We start from the raw sequence: 15296 nt of genomic DNA on the forward strand, positions 1-15296 counted from the left end.
TAATCTCTTCAAAGGTTGGAACAAATCTGGGGCAATCACAACCAGTTACATTATAGAAGGTCGGAAGGAGAGTGTACCGAGCACTGGTTACAAAGCTGATCACTTTTGTTTTCTCTTGTACCCTCAACATAAATCATTCAAGTAACATCTCAATGACTGTTTATTCATATTGTACTTTCTAGAAGTTTTCACTCTTTTTCTCCCCTTTTCCTTCTCCCTCTCCTTCTCTCTCTCCTTTTATATTCACAGCAGCCAAGTGAAATAGGCAAGTCAAATATTATTTGCTCCGTTTGATAGATGAGAAAACAGGCTCGAATGTCTTTCAGGAGCTACTTAGAAGTAAGCAGCTCAGGGCTGGGACATAAACTCAGGTCTTTAACTCCTTGTCTAATGTTGTGGCTATGTCTGCACACGGTTGTTTAAATTCTTCTGGTAAGAATGACGACTGGAGAAGATGGTTCAAGACAAATACAGATACTGAGATTTTAGCCCCTTCAATGTCTTCACAACGATTCAGTACGTTAGTTATAAAGGTGGGAGCATTACTGAAGATGAGAGATATCCATTATTCAAAAAACATTTACTGTTCACCTACCATGTGCCAGGCACTGTGGTAAACCCTTGGGAAACAGATGACCAAGACTCAGTCCTAGCTCAGTGAATAGAAATCTCCATGAAGTTGGGGACTGTGACCATCTTTGTCACCCCTGGCTCCCAGCACTCAGCTCAGTGCCTATCACAGGAAGGTGTCCAATGCCAACATGGATGGATGAGTGGGTGGGTGAGTGGATGAGTGGATGGATGAGTGGGTGGGTGAGTGGATGAGTGGATGGATGAGTGGGTGGGTGAATGGATGAGTGGATGGATGAGTGGGTGGGTGTGTGGATGGATGAGTGGGTGGGTGAATGGATGAGTGGATGGAAGAGTGGGTGGGTGAGTGGATGGATGAGTGGGTGGGTGAATGGATGAGTGGATGGATGAGTGGGTGGGTGAGTGGATGGAGGAGTGGGTGGGTGAGTGGATGAGTGGATGGATGGGTGGGTGGGTGCATGTGTGGTTGGATAAATGGAGGGATGTCCTCCAGCAGCTCAGAGCCTAATGGGCCTCCAAGTCTGAGAGCCAAGAGCACAGAAGCCGGGATCTTGTGACAGGGGTCTCTCCCTAGCTCGGAAGCTCTTCCACTATTTGACCTTGAACAAGCAGATCTGCCTCTCTGGTTCTCATTTGCTCATCTTTAAACAGGAGTGATACTCTTTGACTTCTTCGTCCTCTTCAGCTGGTATTCTGTGAAAAGAGACTGATTGTGTGAAAACAGGGCCTACAATAATCTTCGTCAGAGGGACCATTGAAATAGCTCTATGCTTCCTTTTAAAACTAGTCACAGGCAGCGTGAAACTAGAATGAAAATTTCATTCTGGATGAGAAAAGACATTGTAGCAATGAAGATTATGGAACTGGCTTTTCAATATGATTTTGGCTCCCCTCCAAAAAAAAAAAAAAAGAGGAGTAGGATCTCATTACCAACCCCTGGGAACTGCCCATATGAGATTTCAGCGGATTCTTTTTTTTTTTTTTTTTTTTTTCGGTACGCGGGCCTCTCACTGTTGTGGCCTCTCCCGTTGCGGAGCACAGGCTCCGGACGCGCAGGCCCAGCGGCCATGGCTCACGGGCCCAGCCGCTCCGCGGCATGTGGGATCCTCCCGGACCGGGGCACGAACCCGTGTCCCCTGCATCGGCAGGCGGACTCTCAACCACTGCGCCACCAGGGAAGCCCTCAGTGGATTCTTAAAGATCCCAGTAGCAGTCGATGACTTAGGGTTCCTAGAAGAGGTAGGAAAAGAGAAAGATGGTCCCTTTCACAAATATCACACCTCAATCCTGCTTGATGCTTTACAGTACGCATCTCATTTTATCTTCTCAGCAACCCTGTGAAGTGAATGATTTGTTCCCATTTAGCAGATATGGATGCCGAGACCTAGAGGCTGAACAGTGTGTCCAAGTTCATGCAGTGGGTGGATGGGACTCTAACCTGGCCCGTTGGACTCCAGACCTTTGCCTTTTCCAGTCCTGTGCTTTACACTTTGGGTTTGATGTGCTAGGCCAGCAACATGATATCCTCTTTTTGGAGCAGCCATTGTGCTGGGAGATGTTTTGCCAGGAAGTGTACCATATGCTGGGCTACTCCTTGTCTTAGTCTATGATTTCTGCTTGCTGAGACTTATCAACAGAGCGCTCATGGTGTCCTAAGAGCCGTGCTAAGTGCTTCACGTGAATTAACAAATGCTTACCTCACAGCACCCCTATGAAGCAGTGCTGGTATCATCCCCTTTTTATAGATAAAGAGACTGAGGTTCAGATAGGGTGAGGGATTTATCCAAAGTCACACAGCACAGCATTCATCCAGAGCCCTTAACCATGAGGACTTACTGCCTCTTGGTTTTTAGAACTGGGAGACTTTGTAAGTGGTTTAGTCCTAAATGCAATGAGGCATCCTGGAACAGGAAAAGGACGTTAGTGAGAAAATGAGTGAAATCCAAATAAAGTCTGGATTTCAATTAGTAATAATGTGCCACTGTTGGTTTCTTAATTGGGACAAATGTACCACGGAAATGTAAAATGATATCATCAGGGGAAACTGAGTGAGAGATGTGCGGCAACTAACTGTACTATTTCTGCAACTTTTCTGTAAATCTAAAATCATTCCAAAATAAAATGTTTATTATAAAAAAATGATTTAGTCCACACTTACCCCATTTTAGGAGGGGACACCAAGGCTGAGACTGGGGGAGCCACAGCCAAACAGCGGCCAGGCCACTCCTGACCAAGCTCCTACCCCTGCACCTGCCCCGCTGCAGCTCAGCTTCCTGGGTGCAAGCTGGTGTGCTGTGCGTGACCTTCTAGAATGTGTCTGGACCCAAATGAGATCAATGTCAGGCACTTCCATGGAATGAGCCAGAAAAATTTTGGACGTAGGACACGGCATTTTGAAAGCATCGGTTCTGAGGTCTGTCCTTTCAGGCAGTGACTACATGAGTGTCCCCAGCACTTTCCTCACCTGGCCGTCGCACTTGGTCAGCACAGCCCGGCGAGCCAGGCCCATGGCTGTGCAGCTCAGTCATGATCTCAACTCCATGCCTCATTCGCTAGAAGGCAGCAGGTGCATCCCCAGTAGAAGGCTGGACTACGAGGGCCTGTGGGGTCAGGGTTCAAGTACACTCCAAACGGACTTCCCATCCCCGTTACACGCAGGGAGGCCTTTGGGAGGTGAAGAGCCACCAAACCCACTCCCTGTGGAGCCATAGCTGTCAGCAGCCGGGAGGCAGGTTCACCCACACTCTCCCCATTTTATGGGTGGGGAAGCCAAGGCTGAGAGAGGGGAAAGAAGAGCCGATTTGCAGCCAACGCTCGTCTTGTATTTGAAATTTTCTTTCTCAGTAGCTGCAGTTAGAGTTGGTTTCCAAGTTCTTGCTGATCAGCATCTTTCTCACTTCTTCACCGGGGAAGTGAATTTGTGGAGGACATTTCACGGACAGCCCCTGAACACTCAATATGCTTTCGACACACTGCTGGATGTCCTGTGCCAATTATGAACACAGAAAGGGAATAATTAGAAAGACTGTGATGATAGGAACCCACGTGTACTGAGTACTCATGTCTGCCCAGCGCTGCCTTAGCACTTTACCGACATGGCCTCATTTCATTCTTATAACAGCTCTGTGAGGAAGGCACTCTTATTTGTTCCATTTTACAGGTAGGTACATGGAAACCCAGAGAGGGTAAGTAAGTAACTTGCTCAAGGTCTCACAGCTAGTAAATGGGATCTGAACATAGGGAGTCTCATGCTAATGAATATGCTCTTAACGTGTGAGTGACCTGTTCCCCCATTTTGGCAGATGTTCATCTTTTATATTTATTCCCACAACTAAAGTCCTATCATGTCAGTAGACCCTGAGCTCTCTTGGGGTAAAACACTTTATACTTCCCAGAGCTGGCAGGAAAGAGGAAAGAGCTTGAACTTCGGGGTGAGAGAGACCTGGTAGCAAATACCAGCTCCATAGCTAATTAGCTGTACCACAAGTCACGTGACTGCTCCCTGCCTCAGCTGCAATAATAATGTCACCTGTCCCCAGTGCTGTGCGGCGAGGGTTACATGAAGTAAACCTGTTCAGTGTCTAGGCCAAGGTGCCTCGTAGGTGGCTTGAAATTCAGGCAAATCCCTTCAAAGTAGAAAGAATGCAGGCTGGGAAGTCAGACGGACCTGGATTTGGATCCCAGCCTCCCTCTTTACTTGGTCTGTGGCCTTCAGCAAGTTGCAACATCTTTCTGACCCATTATTTCCTCATCTGTAAAATGGGTACATAAAAATAAGTGTTTTGCAGAGCTGCAGGGCTGCAGGCAGGACTGGTGATAAAACACACAAAGGGCCTGGCCTGGGATTTCGGTCAGAGATTAGTGTTCCCGTTGTCATTATTACACGTCCCCCTCTCTCCTTCGTCATAACTGTTCTTTTCCTTCTGGCTTGCAGGCTTGTCAGGTCAAAGTGTTGACTGTTCTAGGGGGCAGCTTAGATGGGAGGGCCAGTCTCGGGGAGCAGGGCAGCGCCCAGAGCATTAGCCTACCCACTACCTGCTTCCCCAGGGGGCCTGTTGACCTTGGCCTTAGTCAGTTCAAGTGAGCAGAGAACAGTCTGGCTTCTCTGGCTTTGTCCAGCTGGCCAGCTCCACCAGGGTCTCAGAAACCCACCTTGGGAGCCCAGGGGGACTTGAAACTGCCATTTCACGGACACCCAAGAGGCCTCACTGGGATCCCACAAGGAGAACAGGGATTAAAAAAATTAACCCATGCCCAGTTTCTGCAGAGGCAGAGGTAGCTTAGTTCTAGCCAGCAGGGTGGCAAAGTGAGGATCATGGAGTTGCAGAGGCCCAGGGTTTGAAGTGTGGCTCTAGAACTTACCTGCGGAGGGAACTCACCCACCTCAGCTTCAGTTGTCTTACCTGTGAAATGGGTTCGTGAGCATTCCCACTTCCTGAGATTGTGCAGTTTAGATAAGATCATGCCCGTAAAACATTTCCCACATGCCTGCCATGTATCAAAGTCTCAACAAATGTTGGCTACCAACAACTGGGGTCGATGATGGCCAAAAGCAGTAAGTCAACTCATTAAAAACATATGCTTAGTGGGGCTTCTCATAAGTGGGGTCGGGGATCTTGTTAAGATGCAGATTCTGTTCATTAGGGCTGGGTGGGGCCGGAGACTCCACATTTTCAACCAGCTCCTGGGTGAAGCTGACGCTGTTGACCAACTAAGGCAACATGAGATTGCCACCCATTTTCAAACAGAGACCCGTTAAGTCTCAGTTAAGGTGAGGTCATTCCTGAAAATGGGTATATTTTGGGTAAATTCAGGAGAGGGGAGTGGCGAGGAACTCATATTACTGAGTAGCTACTTGGCATTGGGTGTGTTGAATGAATCATCTCTTGCAATCCTCACAGCATCTCTGAGGGATATCATCATCTCCTTTGTACAGATGGGGAACGGAGACTCAGATGTTAAGTGCTCAAGGTCACAGAGCTCACTAAAGACAGGACTGGGATACGGACTTGTCTGCCTGCCTCCAGTCCCATCACCTTTCTCAACCTCAGAGGCAGCGGCCAGAGCCTGAGAACACAGCTGAAATAAGACCTTGGTTTCCCAGTTGGCAGAATGAGTGGCCTGTGTGTAAATGACCTCTAAGCTCCCTCCCCAGCCTCCTGTTGGAAGAGTTTGCCAGTCCGTGTGCTCTCTACTCTTACTCAGCATTCACTTGGCTGTGTCCCCGTGGTGCTTCCTAATTTGGTGCTGACGTTCTGGTTGCAGATGCATCAATGTCACCCTGTCAAGTTAGGAACACCAGCAGAGCTGCTGGGCCCAGTCATCTTTCCAAGAGCTGGCCAAGGCGGTGCAGTGGTGACCAGAATAAACTCAGCACCCGGGCCAAAAAGAACATTCTTCCACACCCCAGAGATGAGACTTTCGGTGTCCCTGCAGGTAGAGAAGGCCACTTGCGTCAGCTGGAAGTCATGTGGGGTCCGGTTTCACCTGGAGCCCAGTCTTGGAGTCTTAACCCCGCAGGGCCTGGGTGCTAAAGGGTTTTGTTTGAACTCACACTTGGTGAGGCAGGCAGAGGCACCTACATGCCTCAGGTGGGCTCACACATACCTCCTGGGCTCATAGAGCAGAGGTTCTGAGAACTGGGCAGGATTTCAGAAGGACATGTTGGCCAGAGCTAAAATCTCTGGGTTCAAATCCTGACTCTGCCACTTTCGAGTGTGTGACCTTGGACAACTTATTTAATCTCCCTAGGCCTCTGTTTCCTCTTCTGTAAAATGGGGCTAACGATAGTAGTTGTCTGGTAGGGATGTGGTGAGAATTGAATGAGTTAATACATAAACAGCCCTTAGGACAGTGGCTGGCATGTGGCAAGCAAGTAGGCCGTCTTCATAAACTGTGAAATCTGTTAGAGCAGGGACTTATCTGCTTTTATTGTTGGATACCTAGTACCTGGAAGAGTGACTGGACTGGTGGATGCTCATGAATACCTGTGCAATGACTGAATCAGAGAGTTCTAGAGTGTGGTTTTCAAACTGTGTTCCAGGGAACGCTAGGGTGCCTGGGGCCACTGCATGGTGAGTTGGTGGGAGTGTGAAGGAGAAACACTTGAGAAGGAGTCAGCATCATTCTGCTCCTTTCGCCCGCCCAGAGCTTCTCCAATTTATGCGCTGGATATATGGTTTCTACATAAAATGATATTGGGAGGAAGACTTTTGCAGCTCAAATTATTTGAAACTATCAGTATACAACATTTGGTCCCTAGACTGTCAGATTGCCCTGGGTGAGGGTTAAGAGTGCTGCTTTCCTGACTCCACCAATGATCTGCTGAATCCCATTTTCTTGGGAAAAGACATGCATTTTAAATCGATTTCTTAGGGCATTCCTATTCATGCTAACATCCAAAGAACACACTTCTAATCATTTTACAAGCGGGGAAGTTGAGATCTTGTTAGGTGACGTGCCTGGCTCAGGGTCTCCCAGGCTGGTGTAAAGGTGTCTGAACTCCAAGACCAGTGCTCTTGTCATGCTGTAACTTCTGTGACTCTTAAACAGGTGAAGCCCTTGCAGAGACCCCTCCCAGGTTACGAGAAGGGGTGCCGGGAGGGAGACGGGACCAGTCAACACTATCTCGGCCTTGTGGGAACTTTCTGCCTCTGGGAGCTTTGCTCTGCCCACACGTACCGCAGGGTAGGCACGCAGTGGGTGTTGGAATGGAAGAAGGAGCAAGTGAAAAAATGACATTCTTATGGAGAGATAGAAACAAAGCATGTGCAGTGTAATGGCAGGTACTACTGAGATCTGGGAAGAAAGTCAAACTAGGGAAGGGTACAGAGTGATAGGTTGAGGGACTATTCTAGATAGAATGGGGACAGAAGGTCTCTTTTGAGGAGGTGACTTTGAATACAGACCCAAGGAATGTGGGGGATGGAGTCATCTAGTGGAAGAACATTCCAGATAAAGGGAACAGCAAGTGCAAAGGGCCTGAGTCAGGAAAGTGCTTGCTGTGTTTGAGGACCTGCAAGGATTGTCTGAGGCTTAAATGAAACAATGGGTATAAATTTCTTAGGATAGTGCCTGCTGCACGTTGACTGTTACAATTACTGGTGTCATTTTATCTTCATGATGAGGACAGGTTCCATCAGATTTGCATTTTATTTTATTCTACTTTCTGTTATTTAAAAGTCATATTCATTGAGGTATAATTCCCCTACAGTAAAATTGACCCTTGTCTAGTGTACACGTGGATGAGACTTGACACATGCTTCCACCTGTATGAGTCCCACCACAATAAAGATTTCAAACATTTCTGTCACCACAAAAGTCCCCCTGTGCCTTTTGTATAGTCACTCTCCTTGTTTATCCATAGCCCCTAGCAATCTTTAATCTGATTTCTGTCTCTAGAGATTTGGAATCATACAGATATAAATTTTTATGTCTACCTTCTTTCACTTGGCAAAAATGCTTCTGCGATTTCTCTATGCTGTGGTATGTATCTTAGTTCATTCTTTTTTATTGCTAAGTAGTATTCCATTGTGTGGATGGAAACCTATTGTTTACCCCTTCACCAATTGAAGAACATCTGGGTTGTTTCCAATTTGGGCTTATTATGAGTAAAGTTGCCATCAACATTCATGTACATGTCTTTGTGTGAATGTATGTTTTCATTTCTCTTGGGTGAATACCTAGAAGTGAAGTTGCTGGCTCATATGTTTGACTTGATAAGAAATCACTGAATTGCTTTTCAGAGTGGCCATACTATTTTGCATCCCCATCAGCAGTGTATGAGTGTTCCAGTTGCTCCACATCTTCACCAAGATTTTGTATTGTCAGCTAATTAGTTAATGAATCAATTAATTAATATTTTAGCCATCCTAGTAGACGTGTAGTGGTAACTTGCTGTGGTTCTAAATTTCACTTCCCTAATGTCTAGTGAGGTCTGGCATCTTTTCCAGTGCTTATTTGCCCTGCGTCTCTTCTTTGGTGAACTATCTGGTCAAGTATTTTGCCTATTTTTCAGTTGGTATGTTCGTTTTCTTATTGAGTTGTAGGAATTCTTTTCATATTCCAGATGCAAGTTCTTTATCCAATACATGTTTTGCAAATACATAGTTCCTCCCTGAACATAACTTGTCTTTTCATGTTCTTAAAGAATGCTTTTTGAGGAGGTGAAGTTTTCCATTTTTTTCAAGCCCAATTTACCACTTTTTTCTTTTATGGTTCATGTACTTTCTAAGAAAAGTTTTGCCTAGCTCAATGTTACAAAGATTCTATCTCGCATTTATTTTCTTGTAAAAGTTTTATCGTTTTAGGCTTTATATCTGGGTCAATAATGATCCATCTTGAGACTTTGAGTGAACTTTCATATATGATATGAACTAAAGGTCAAGGCTTTTTTTTTTTTTTCTTCCATATTGATCAGCCAATAGTTTCAGCACCATTGGTTGAAAGATCTGCTTTACTGAAAGATATAAGGCTTTGTCCACCATTCCACGTAGAATAGACTTTCTAGTCCAGTGTGAGTGATGACAGAGAAGGGGTGAAGGTACAGATTGGGGGGAGTGTCATGTGAGAAGTGGAGCTCCAAGTCCCATACCAAGTGGCCCACATGGTAACGAACAGCAGGCATCTCCAGGATGAAACCGCCAGCCCCAAAGCAGGGTGCAGGCCGGCTGGGGAAGTGCCTGGTCGGGTGTTTCTCTTAGTGTTTCTCAGAGATTTGCACTCATCTTGCGTAAACTGCAGATTAGGAAGGCATTAGGTAATGAGAGGGTGGCTGGAGCGTATTACACACCAGGCTGGCGTGAGGCCACGGAATGCAGCCTATGGGGACGGCCATGCTCAGCAAGTCAAACAGAGCTGGAACCTGGATGGGATGACTTCCCCTCTCCCTCCTCCAGCCAGAAGGGAGCTTCTGCTGGGTCCGGATGGTCTCTGGAGCCTCAGTGTCTCGCAGCCTCAGGAGGTGACTGTGGGACAGGAAGGCCCTGGGAGCTGCGTAATTCATTCCACTTTAAGAAGGAAGCCAGGAGAATATTGAGAAATTTAAGCGAAATGGACAAATGGACCAATACAGTTGGAGTCATTAGCATCCCGCTGTCACTGATAGATCAAGCTGGCAAAAAATCATATGAACATAGATACTCTAAGCAGCACGATCCAGCAAACTGATCTGATTAATATTACGGTGATACTAGCCTCCTATAATGAATTAGCAAGTGTTCCTCTGCTTTTATTTTCTGGAAAAATTATGGAGAATCTGTAGCCTTTCTTCCCTTTAATATTTGGTGTAATTTACTGGTGAAACCATCTAGGCCTGGTGATGTCTTTTTTGGAAGGTTTTGATTATTGACTCAATTTTCAAAATGAATATAGACTTATTAAAATTATCTATTAAAAAAAAAGAAGGAGGTATGGTGCAGAAGCTTTGCCTAGAGGAAAGTTAGCGACAAATAAAAATTCATTCCAGTCCTCCTGCTTGCACCGCCCCCTGCCCCAGTCCCCTCATTGCTGACCTCCCTCAGGACCACTCACATGTCTGATGCTCAAATATTTGGGGAGCATCTTGGACGAGCTCACAAATTCTCCCTTCATCTTATTGGATGAAGGCATGATCCCTGCCCTCTAGGTGCTTACGCTCAAGCTGTGGAAGATGTGAATTCACATGATTAAAGGTAAAAAGGAAACTAATCTTCGCTGAGGGTCTCCTCTGTGCCAGACACTGTGTCAGGGGGTCCAGAGGTTATTGGATTTATTCCCAGAGCAACTCTATGAGACCGAGATGGTCATCCTCATTCCTAAGGCGAAAATTGGAGCTCAGAGAGGTTAAGTAATTTACCCAAGATTGCACGGCTAGCAGTGTCAGAGCCAGGGGGTGCACTCAAGACCGTCAAACCCCAGAGCCTGTGTACTTTCACTAATCATGTTGCCAAACTATGTGCCAAGAACTCCTCTGGGGCCTGTGGGGGTCACAGAGGGGAAGGAGCCTCAGTGTCTAACTACAGGCCCTTGACGTCTGGTGAAGGGTGAACAGAAATAACTATGATATTGAGGTAATGCAGACAGTACCATGGGGCTCCGGGGGGTCTGGGTAGTATTTGTGGAGGAGGTGGAATGTCAGAGGGGTCTTTTTTTTTTTTTTTTTTATACTTTTTATTTTATTTTATTTTTTTGCGGTACGCGGGCCTCTCACTGTTGTGGCCTCTCCCGTTGCGGAGCACAGGCTCCAGACGCGCAGGCTCAGTGGCCATGGCTCACGGGCCTAGCCGCTCCGCGGCATGTGGGATCTTCCTGGACCGGGGCACGAACCCGTGTCCCCTGCATCGGCAGGCGGATTCTCAACCACTGCGCCACCAGGGAAGCCCCAGAGGGGTCTTGAAAGACAGAGGCCTGTATTCTGCAGACATGGGGCTGGGAAAGAAGACCCTGGAGGGAGAGAACAGTGGTAGGAATACTAACAGCACACCCAGCATTATCCTGTGCCAAGACCTGTCATGCTTTGCAAATCCAAACTCATTAAATCCTTACGTCAGTCCGTCCTAGGAGGTAGATACTATTATTATCTTTACTTTACGGTAGGTCAGAAAGGTTAAATAACTTGCCGGTGGTCACACAGCTGGTAGGTGATAGAGCAGATATTAAACCCAGGCTCTGGAGGGGGAAGTGAAGTCAGCCAGGAGTGTCATATTTGCAGGGCAGCAGGGTGGAGGGTCAGATTGAAAAGGTAGGCTGGGGCTGGCTCCCACAGAGTTCACATGCCAGGCTGGGCAGTCCGGCCTTTGTCCTGTGACCTTGGTGACCTCTGGGAGGCTTTGAGGTAGGGGAGTGATGTCAGCAACCTGTGTTCAGGCAAATGACTCTGGTAGAAGGGGATGCCCGAGAGGAAGCAAGATCGTAGGTTGGAGAGGGGTGGGGAGGTTTCTCTCCTTACCCCGGGGGGCACGGATGGCAGCAGTCTGTATGAGGGTTGGGGAGGTGGGGGTGGGTGGCAGGGGGAGGGGACTTGCCCAGATGCAGGCCTGGCCTCTTATGCAGCGGGCGCTGAGTGGGAGATGGATGAGCTGTGACGTGTGCTCAGACCACAATGAACAGCAGTGTGGCATGAAAGGCTGTGCTGTGTGGTGTCCATGAAATGCCGTTGGAATCCTGGGCCTGGAGGTCAGACCCCTGTGGGCTGGGCTGGTTGAAGGCAGCTTCAGGGCAGAGGACAGAGGGGGGTCTCCCCAGAGGATGGACAGACGGAAGGAGGAGGCCATGCACAAGGGTTTCCACTGTCTTGATGGACTCATCTGTCCACTGGGGATGCTGCTACCTGCCTGCATCAGAGGGTTCACAGGCATGTTTTGAAGGCCAGATGAAACAATGCTTGTAAAGCATGTGGTGAATTATTATCTTGTGCCCACATACAAAAGGAGCTTGGTCCCCTGGGAAACTGGGGAGCAGCTGGTGGCTGTGGGGGTTGCTTCACTGGTCAGCAAACACACTGGCTTCTGGTGACCTGGAAGGGGGACTGCTTTGCCCTCTGATGACAGCAGGCTCGCTCCTCTTTCTCCAGGAGCAGTGACTGCAGGAGGCCTTTCCACCTTGGAGCGGAGTAAACCTAGGCCAAATGGAAGCGCTCTCAGCCTTAATTCACCAAACCTCAAGGGCACTATGCCAGGCTGGAGGTGTGACTGTGACTAGTGCCCGGTTCTTGTCTTCCCGAGGCTCTCAGTTTAGCAGCCCCGGTGTGATAGAGTATGCCTGTCCCCTTTGAGTAGGATTGCACATCATTGCCACGTTAAACACCCGTGTGGTCGTTTAACTTGCTTTGAACAATGAAATGTCAAAAGACTAAATGTGTATTACTTCTAGGTGGAAGTTTTAAAAGTCAACACCTTCTTTAATGTGTTTTTCTTTTCTCTCTCTCATGATGACCAGCAACGTCCCCAAAACAGGATGTACTGTTCAATTGAGTTCCAGAGTGAAGCTGAACAGAGGGGCAACCAATCTGTGCTGGACACATAGGGTGAGTGAGAAGTAAACCTGGGCTGTTGTAAGCCACTGAGAATCAGGTGCTCTTTGTTACTGCAGCATAACCTAGACCATCCTGACTAATACACCAGGAAACAACAGTCCACCATAGTGGTGAGGGAAGTGCTGGAAATGAAAAACACAGTGTTCCATGGGAACATAAAGGAGTGGAGGAGGGAACAAAGATTAACCCTGTAGGGAGAAGTCTTTGATGGTTTCTTCTTTTGATCTGGTACTCATTTACTCCTTCCAAAACTTAGTGAGGTAGAAAGTATTATCCTCATTTTTCAGGTAAGGAATTTTCAGCTCAGAAACGTTCGATTTCTCAGGGTCATTCAGCTTGCCTTGCATGGAGACGGCATTCAAGTTTAGGTCTCCCTGCTAGCTACACCCTGGACTTCTCTTCTTTTTTGTATTAATAATAGCTAACACCTTAATACACATTAATAATAGTAGCACCTCTCATGTGCAAGAGTCTGATGGTGTTCTAAGAGCTATGCATGAATGAACTCAGTTAATCCATATAGCAACCCCATGAGTAGGTGTATTATAAACCATTTTATAGACAAGGAAACTGAGACCAAGTGACTTACCCCATGTCACACAGCTAGCATTTGAAGCCCAGAAGTCTGGCCCCAGAGTCCATGTTCTTAACCACAGTACTATGCTCAGCCTGGTTCTTCTATGCCCATGGGGGAGACAGAGGAGCCCTCAAATAACTCCTCACTCTATGTGCTTTGCCTGGGTGATCTCCCCAACACCCATGGCTTCAACCATTGTGTGCCAACTGTGTACTCAGACAGATCTTTTCCCACTGCTCATTAAACCTGCCTTCCTGGACGTCTGGTGCATATCACAAACAACCAGTTCCAGTCCTCGTAGGTCATCTTCAGGCTCCAATCAGCAAACTGTATCAAGTGATCTTTCTGCTGAAAATCCTGCCGTGTCTTTTCAATGTCTTCCCTTAGTATTGGTGGCATGGCTGTTCCTCTGCCTCTTTCTCCAGTCTTTCTTTTTACTCCTCCCTTTGCTGATCTTCTTTTCTAGAATATTCTTTTCTGACAGACTAACCCTTTAAGACTGAGGTCAATAGCAGCTTTACTTAGGATAGCGCCAAACTGGAAGCAGCCCAAGTGTCCATCAGTTGGTGAATGGATAAACCACCTGTGGTACATCCATATGATAGAGTACTGCTGAGCAACAAGAAGGACTGTACTCGGGCTTCCCTGGTGGCGCAGTGGTTGAGAGTCCGCCTGCCGATACAGGGGACACGGGTTCGTGTCCCGGTCTGGGAGGATCCTACATGCCGCAGAGCGGCTGGGCCCGTGAGCCATGGCCACTGAGCCTGCGCGTCCGGAGCCTGTGCTCCTCAACGGGAGAGGCCACAACAGTGAGAGGCCTGCGTACTGAAAAAAAAAAAAAAGGACTGTACTCATACACAACAACGGGGATGACTCTCAGAGACATGAGGCTAAATGAAAGGGACCAGAAACAAAAGACTGTATGATTCCAGGAAGTTCTAGGAAAGGCAATACTATAATAACAAAACTAATCAGTGGTTTCCAGGGGTTGGGGGTGGGGAGGGCAGGGATTGGGTACAAATGCCCAAAGGAAAGTTTTGGTTTTTTTGGAAAGAAGGAAGTAAAACGCTCTTTATTCACAGATAATGACGATTTATATAGAAAACCCTAGGCAATCTGCAAAAGGACTCCTAGAACTAACAGAGGAAATTTTCAAGGTGATAAAATTATTCTAGATCATGCTTGTGGTGGTGGTTACACAGGCGTGTACATTTGTCAGACTCATAAAACAGGTTATTTTACTTATGTAAATGACACCTTAATCAAGTTGATTTTTTTAAAAATCTTTATTCATGGGGTCTGGCCTGGGGAAGCCTTGCAGATCTCTATCTCTATACCTTAACCCTCCTCATGCTGTATTTTCTCAGTCTGTTTTCAGACTCACATCACTTTTTCTGTTTTGTGTCTCACATTAGACTCTGAGCTCCCTGAGACGTATCTTGCACGATCACCATCACTTAGCACAGTGGCTCAGACTCACTGGACACGCGAGGAGTACTTGTCTAAGGAAGAGCTGTTAATGACTTGCCCAAGTAATGGAGCCACCTGAAGAAATCTTTCCTTGCCTTCAGGATCATATTCAAGCCCCCAGTCACTTGGCTGGAAAATTCTCTGACCCAAATGCTGCAGGCTGTATCAAACCTCAGTTAACCAGCTCTCTGGTCTGAAGAGAGGTGAGAGCAGAGGGTGCGGAGGGGGCCTGACCACACATCACTGCACCTGGAGCAAACCCTGAGCAGAGGGTCTCTCGGTCACTGTCACACCCTCATCCCCTCCCTAGCCCAGCTGTCTATCATGCATCCTGGAATGTAACCGGAATCCCCAGGAGGGAAGGGACCTTATCTGTCTTTCTCATGGATAGTTCTGGATGCTTGGCATGCAATAAAATTGCAACAGCTCTTCTAAATGACTAAACTGTCAAGTTTGGATACCTGGAATAAGCAAGTTGTTAGTTTGTAGCGAACCATTTTAGAGTCACTTTAATTTCTGGAATGGGGGGCAGCCCAGGCAGGGGTCAGTTCCCCATCCTACCCCCGATTGTCTTTAACCTTAAATGGTGGTCTGGCGCTTTGGGGGTAAGAAACACAAGAGAGATGGCGTCTCTGAGGTGTTAAA

The sequence above is a fragment of the Mesoplodon bidens genome, assembly GCF_964165515.1.
Source record: "Mesoplodon bidens genome assembly, chromosome: 16".
Taxonomy (NCBI): domain Eukaryota; kingdom Metazoa; phylum Chordata; class Mammalia; order Artiodactyla; family Ziphiidae; genus Mesoplodon; species Mesoplodon bidens.